This window comes from Alnus glutinosa, chromosome 2 (assembly GCF_958979055.1).
Source record: "Alnus glutinosa chromosome 2, dhAlnGlut1.1, whole genome shotgun sequence".
NCBI classification, from domain to species: domain Eukaryota; kingdom Viridiplantae; phylum Streptophyta; class Magnoliopsida; order Fagales; family Betulaceae; genus Alnus; species Alnus glutinosa.
The window spans coordinates 4,741,668-4,747,882 of record NC_084887.1 but is presented as its reverse complement, the minus strand read 5'-3'; the positions used below and the strand labels follow the sequence as shown (position 1 = coordinate 4,747,882).

At 36.8% G+C, this 6,215-nt stretch overlaps 1 long non-coding RNA gene across 1 annotated transcript; it reads right to left on the bottom strand.

The window, feature by feature from the left end:
• Window positions 1-1,657: 1,657 nt before the first annotated feature.
• Window positions 1,658-5,880, bottom strand: LOC133859111 (uncharacterized). Its single transcript, XR_009898708.1, has 2 exons — window positions 5,454-5,880; window positions 1,658-3,319 (listed from the first exon to the last, which is right to left on the bottom strand). It is a non-coding gene; the product is annotated as an uncharacterized LOC133859111 (long non-coding RNA).
• Window positions 5,881-6,215: the final 335 nt, after the last annotated feature.

The following is a 6,215-nucleotide window of genomic DNA, read 5'->3' as shown; positions in this document are numbered from 1 at the left end:
AATTCGAGGGTTGGTAGTTTGAGGGCTACTTCCAAAATGTCTGGTAGCTTGGGGGGCTAAAATATAATTTTCCCTAGAAACTATAGTGATGTTTTGGTTTGATTTCATTTTGTACAAAACTTAACCGAACTTTAAAAATTGCTAAGGCAAAACTTGTAATACCACTTATTTTAATATATTGAATAAAATATCTTAAAATATGATTTAAGACCTAATAATAAGGCAAAAGAATCAATATGAATATTTATGAAAATAAATATTCATTTATTAAGAAACATTTGTAGTTTCAGTTTAATAAAAGTTCAAACGGACCTTAAACTTTGTAATAGCGAAAATAAAGTCAAACAAACTCCATTTTGGTCAATTCAAAAGCCAGAACGCTCGTCTTGAAGTCCTCTAGCTACCCTCCAAATTTCATAATTTTTGGACTTTGTTAAGGGCATGAAAATACCCATAAAACATACTATTCTTAAATAGGACGAAAATTCAGATATATGTAATTTGTGGGCCCATTTTATTCCTACATGAACTCAGCCCAGCCCATGGAACTAGTCCAGCCCTCACACGTAAGCCCAGCCTATATGTTTAAAAAAAAAAAAAAAAATACTTAGTTCAGTTTAGTCAGAACTCAAATGCTAGTTTGTTAGAGATAAGAAGCTGATTTTTAAGAGAATCTTGAAGATTTTGAAGCCTTCCTTCTACGTTCAGATGCAGCCCCCCTTTCATCACAAGCTTGCTGCCCAGGATAAGCTTCCTAGCCCTTAGATGAGATCAAGGTGGGGCAATCTCCACCGTCCATTCGTGTATAAAAGAACCCACTCCTTCCCTTGATCGATCACTCTCTTTTCTCTCAATTTCTCCCATCCTCTCTCTCGGCTTCTCATCTCTCTCAAATCTCTCTTTCTCTCAAGACTTCTTTCTCAATCTCTAATCGTCTCCCTCTTGGTTTGGGTCCAGCACAGAACAAAGAAAGGAAGGAAGATCATAACATAATCTCTCTCAAATTCTCTTTCTCTCTTTCTTTCCTTCTCTTTCTCCATCTCTCTGTCATTCGTTTCACAGGTAAGGAAAAAAAAAAAAAAAAAAGTGGAAAAAATATAATTTAGCCCCCCCCCCCCCAACTACCAACGATTCTCCGGATGGCACCCCAAACTACCAAAGCTTGGATTCCGACTCCCCAAAGTACCAACTGCTTGTTTTTTGGCCCCCTCCGTCAGTTTGTGCCGTCATTTTGGATGGAAAACACTACATGTGCAAGACACGTGACTCTAAAGGACAAAAAATTTGCAAATGCCCTTAATTTTAACATTAAAATTACTGAATTGCCCTTCTTGAGAAAAAATCCACAACCAAAGCTCCGAACCAGACCTCCCACATGACCCAACGTTGTCGCGCTCGGACACTCCGATAGAGATCTCTTTGGAGTTCGTCTTTTTGGACTCAACGTCGTTGCCACCAGGTCATCGTTGTGACGACCCATTTTTTTTTTATATACAAATCATTTGCTTAATTATTAATCTCTTAAAATGCAAATTGATCCTCACAATGGCACGACGATGTATCGCAAAGCTAACATATGGTACATACCCCATAATACGTACCTGGTAAATCAGAGTACAACATCTAACTACTATGCAGTGGAAAAACAAAAACTCAATAGCGGAAATCACATCTCAAACATCTATCATAAATTAATAACAAAAGCCATTTACCATCTATGTGTTCAAGTCATTCTTCAATATAAATACATAACAAAGTTGGCTTTATACAAAAAAACAAGTGACACAGGCGTCACAAGCTATAGTAAAATTTACAAAACTGAGTACGCCCATGGTCCCACAATTACAACCGTCGCGGCGAGCTTCGGTCATAATATCCCAACTGCACGACTACAACCCCATCAACTACGACCCGGGTACCTGCAGCCAAAGGGACATCATCTATACGGTTGTGGGGGTTTACCACATCTGTATAGGTGAAATGATGAGTTCACCGCCTCAGTACATAATACTGAGACCTCAGTGATATTAAACTAACTGAGTTTTCCAAATGAACCAACTTTTCTTTTTAGTCTCGCGTACACTATAACAGCTACCAATTTATAGAATTTTGTTTGAAAACCCCCATAGCTGATATAGCAAACACCGACTATCAGAAAACATTTAAAACATACTATGTAGTTGGACCCATACGTAGAAGTTCAATTGGCTTGGAAGCAACCACGTATAAACCCACCTACACTAATACTTTTATGTTGGTAGCTCAAATGCACATAGGTCTAATGTTATTAACTGTGATAACACTGTGCCTCAGGGCATTACTACTTCATGCCGAGCACACAGTTGTCCATGCGGTTACTAGAGTGAAACTCGGGTATCCAAGCACTTCTTACTGATGTGCCATGACAATTCATCTACCTACTCCCAAGCCACACCGATATCGCAACCAATAGCGTCAAAACCAAGCACACTAAGCTTAAAACACGCCATCTCGCTCTTTAGTACAAGCTTACTGTCATTTTTCGAACATGGTCAACACGGAATCCTAGGGCATTACAACTTCATGCCGAGGACATAGTTGTCCATGCGGTTACTAGGGTAAAACTCGAGTATCCAAGCACTTCTTACTGATGTGCCACGACAATTCATCTACCTACTCTTAGGACGCTGTATTACTCATACCGAACCATGACAATACTCTTGTTCGTCCAAGCTCAATGTTCTAAAATTATGCAACTAGACGATAGCAGTATACATAAGCTCTTTTGCCATTAAAACTCTTAGGCATACTAATACGTCTAGCATAAAAACTATAATACTCTATATGAAAACATCACATAATTTAAATCATGCTATGTATGCTATGCATGCTGATGTGCTGCTGATAAACTGTTGAACTGAGCTGTTACTGGGCTACTGCTGGGTTACTGCTATGTTACTGCTGGGTTACTGTATGCTTATGCTCTATACTACATGCTCTATGCTCTTTGATTGACTGGTAAATATTGTCTTACTATATCATGCTGATAAATCAGACCTTTCTAAACATTTTAATATTTCATCCAAAACATACTACACACTATACTATATTCTGAAACTATCCTTGATATATTGAATTTACTCTAAAGTACTCAAAACAAGAAAAACAGATATATTCAACGTACAGTTGGTTCAGATTTATAAAACATATATATTTTGCAATTTTATAATATATAAAAATAACAGTTTCTCAGTGAGTAAAATATCACCTGGCTGCATTGGACTCTTGACTCGAACTCGATATTAGAGAACCCCTCGAAGTTTCCAATCAGGACACTATCCTGCAAACATTGGTATCGTTAGGCTACGCTATGAACTCCTTACTCTATGACGCCTAAACTACCCGCGCGCTCACACGTCGCTTTATCCACTTCTAAAACTAGTTAGGTGCCTAAACTATTATTAGGTTAGCATTTAGGCCTAGGTTCATATAATCTTTGTTTGTTAATACAATGATGTATTTACTATTTTATTTAGCTTATTCATTATTGTAGTACTACCTTAATATTACTAACCCTTTTATAGCTTGTCATTTATTTACTAAGTTAACAGTATTTATAGTTAAGCCATATATGTGTATATGTATACATATGTACATATACACATACAACACTTAAGCCTAATTCATTATTACACATGAATATTATTTGTACATGGATAGGAGAATTAGTTATTAGGCTGTCACATAATGGACTCGTATTACATTTATGTGCTCCTCTAAGCCTATTAACTTTTACTTATGTTAACACAAGGTTATTTGAATAATTTACATCATAATAATGGTCTGCTATAATATTAGTCTTAGGTTCCATGTTTATGCATTAATTCATTTCTTATCCCCTAGATTCAATTACTAATATATTTAATACACTATTTTCATTAGTTGCTAACCATCCAAGTAGCTTAGATTACATGACCTTAATCTTACTTGACGTGTTAACTTAACAACTCATATTAGGTTAGGAAGTAATTCTTTATATAACGCATCCGTTCACTAGAGGAAGCCATTATATAACAATACTCTCCACAATCTCCACTAAAATCCATCCTTAGGTTAATAATCAACTTTACATCCAAACCCATAATCACAATACAATTCTAACCAAACACAATACACACACCTATATCCAACCATCCCCAAAGAGAACTCAATAACCTTTAGTCTCTATCCAAACCACATTTGGCCCATACAAGAATCACAAAGTCCAAACTTCAAAATACAACCCATAGGCAAACTACACTCTAATCTCAAAATAGATACTCAAATCCCCAGTTATTAACAATTACAATACAGGATTGATCCTCCAACAAATAACCGAAGATTAACTATAATCATTTAATGAATCATACTTTTACCTTCAAAATCCTATATACCACAACCTAAATTCCACCAAAGTCCATAACCCATTTCATTATTACACCGTAATATTTGACGAATATCAAATCTAAATAAATACCTAAATCAGTAGATATTAACAAATTCAATACCAAGCTAACCTAAACACAACCAATCTACTTAGCACTTCAAACCCACAAGTTCCACAAATAATTCCAAATCAGCCCCCATTCGGTTTAACCTTTAAAAATCAATCTAGCAATTCATTTAAATTAAACCATTCACACAACTAACAATTTGCAATACATTTATAAATACAAAAATCAATTCCAAATCAACACCAATAACCCTTCGGCCAACACAAAACTAGAATTTTCCACCAACTCTAGCCATGCTTCACACTTTACCAAAAACATCCCAAAATTTACACTTTTAACTTTACGTTCAACATTAAATATCAACTCCTCATTGGCTTTTAACACCAAGAAACCATCCATCAACAAATAGCCACCGAAAATCAACTCAATCACAACTAGAAGCACTAACCATACAAAACTCCACTTTCAAGACTATAAATAGCCCATATGGTCCCGCCTTTATGGAACCAAATCAAAATTCCAACATTACCACACAACTCCATTCTCAAAAATCAGCCATTCAAAATATACTCAAACCTCATATGGTTAACACCAAAGCTAATCAGAATTCCAACAACTAATACACAAACTAAATCAAAATCCAAAAATCAACATAAAAGTGCAAATCGACAAACCAAAACCAGATTCTGCAACCCTAATAGAAAACCCACCATTTCGAATAATATCAATCGGAATCCATCAACAAACTCAAGAAAATATTACCAAAAACCGAAACCCATTTCATAATGACCAATAACCATCCGATTCATGCCAAGAAAAACTCCAAAATTCGCTCCTCAACCAATTGCTACCACGAACCAAAGAGAAAGACCCAAATCAAGAGCTCTGAAAATAATCCTAAAAGGGAGAACCCATTCGGTTCACATCTCCAAAAATCTCAACAGAAATTCAAATCCAAAAGCTAGGGGAAGAGGATCTTACGTTTTGTTATTCTCTCTGCGACGTGTCCTCCGCAACTCGGGCCGCATCATTTCAGTTGGGTCTCTCTCTCTCTCGATGCCGATCTCAACCCATGGCTCACAGACTCACTGTGACTCAAGGGCGTGCGTGTGTGCGATGGGGTGAACCGAAAAGAAGAAGATGAAAAAGGGAAGGGTTGGGTTGCGCGGGTGAGAGGAAAGGAAGAAGAGACGATGATGGAAGAGGGGAGAGGGAGATCGTGCTTGCAGGGGAGAGGGTCGAGCCGTGCATCGCTGGAGAAGTGGAAGAAAAGAGAAGGAGAAATGGAGTGGGTCGGCTGGAGCAGTAGAGCCGAGAGAGAAAATGAGAAGAAAAGAAAGAAGGAAAAGATAGAGGAAGGGAAGAGAGATTGGGCGTGGAAGAAGAAAAGAAACAGGGAGGGGGTGCGTGAGTGAGTCTGCAACCCAAAGGGAAAAGAAAAGAAAATGAATAGATATGGTGTGACACATGGCGCCTTGTAAATGGTTGGGAGAGGAAAATGAAATCCACTCCAACTAATTGGGTAACGCCAAGTGGCAAGGATAAGATTCTCTTTATTAAAAGTCCCCAACTTATTTATATTACACCAGAACCCCCCCACTTTACACTAATTCTATCATTTATAAATTGTTAGTTAGCCCATCATTTTTAATTCCATTAAAACTTACACTTATAATTAATTATTTATTTTAATGCCATTATTTTTGTAAAAACCAAGAAAATAAATAAGAATTTTAGCAAATA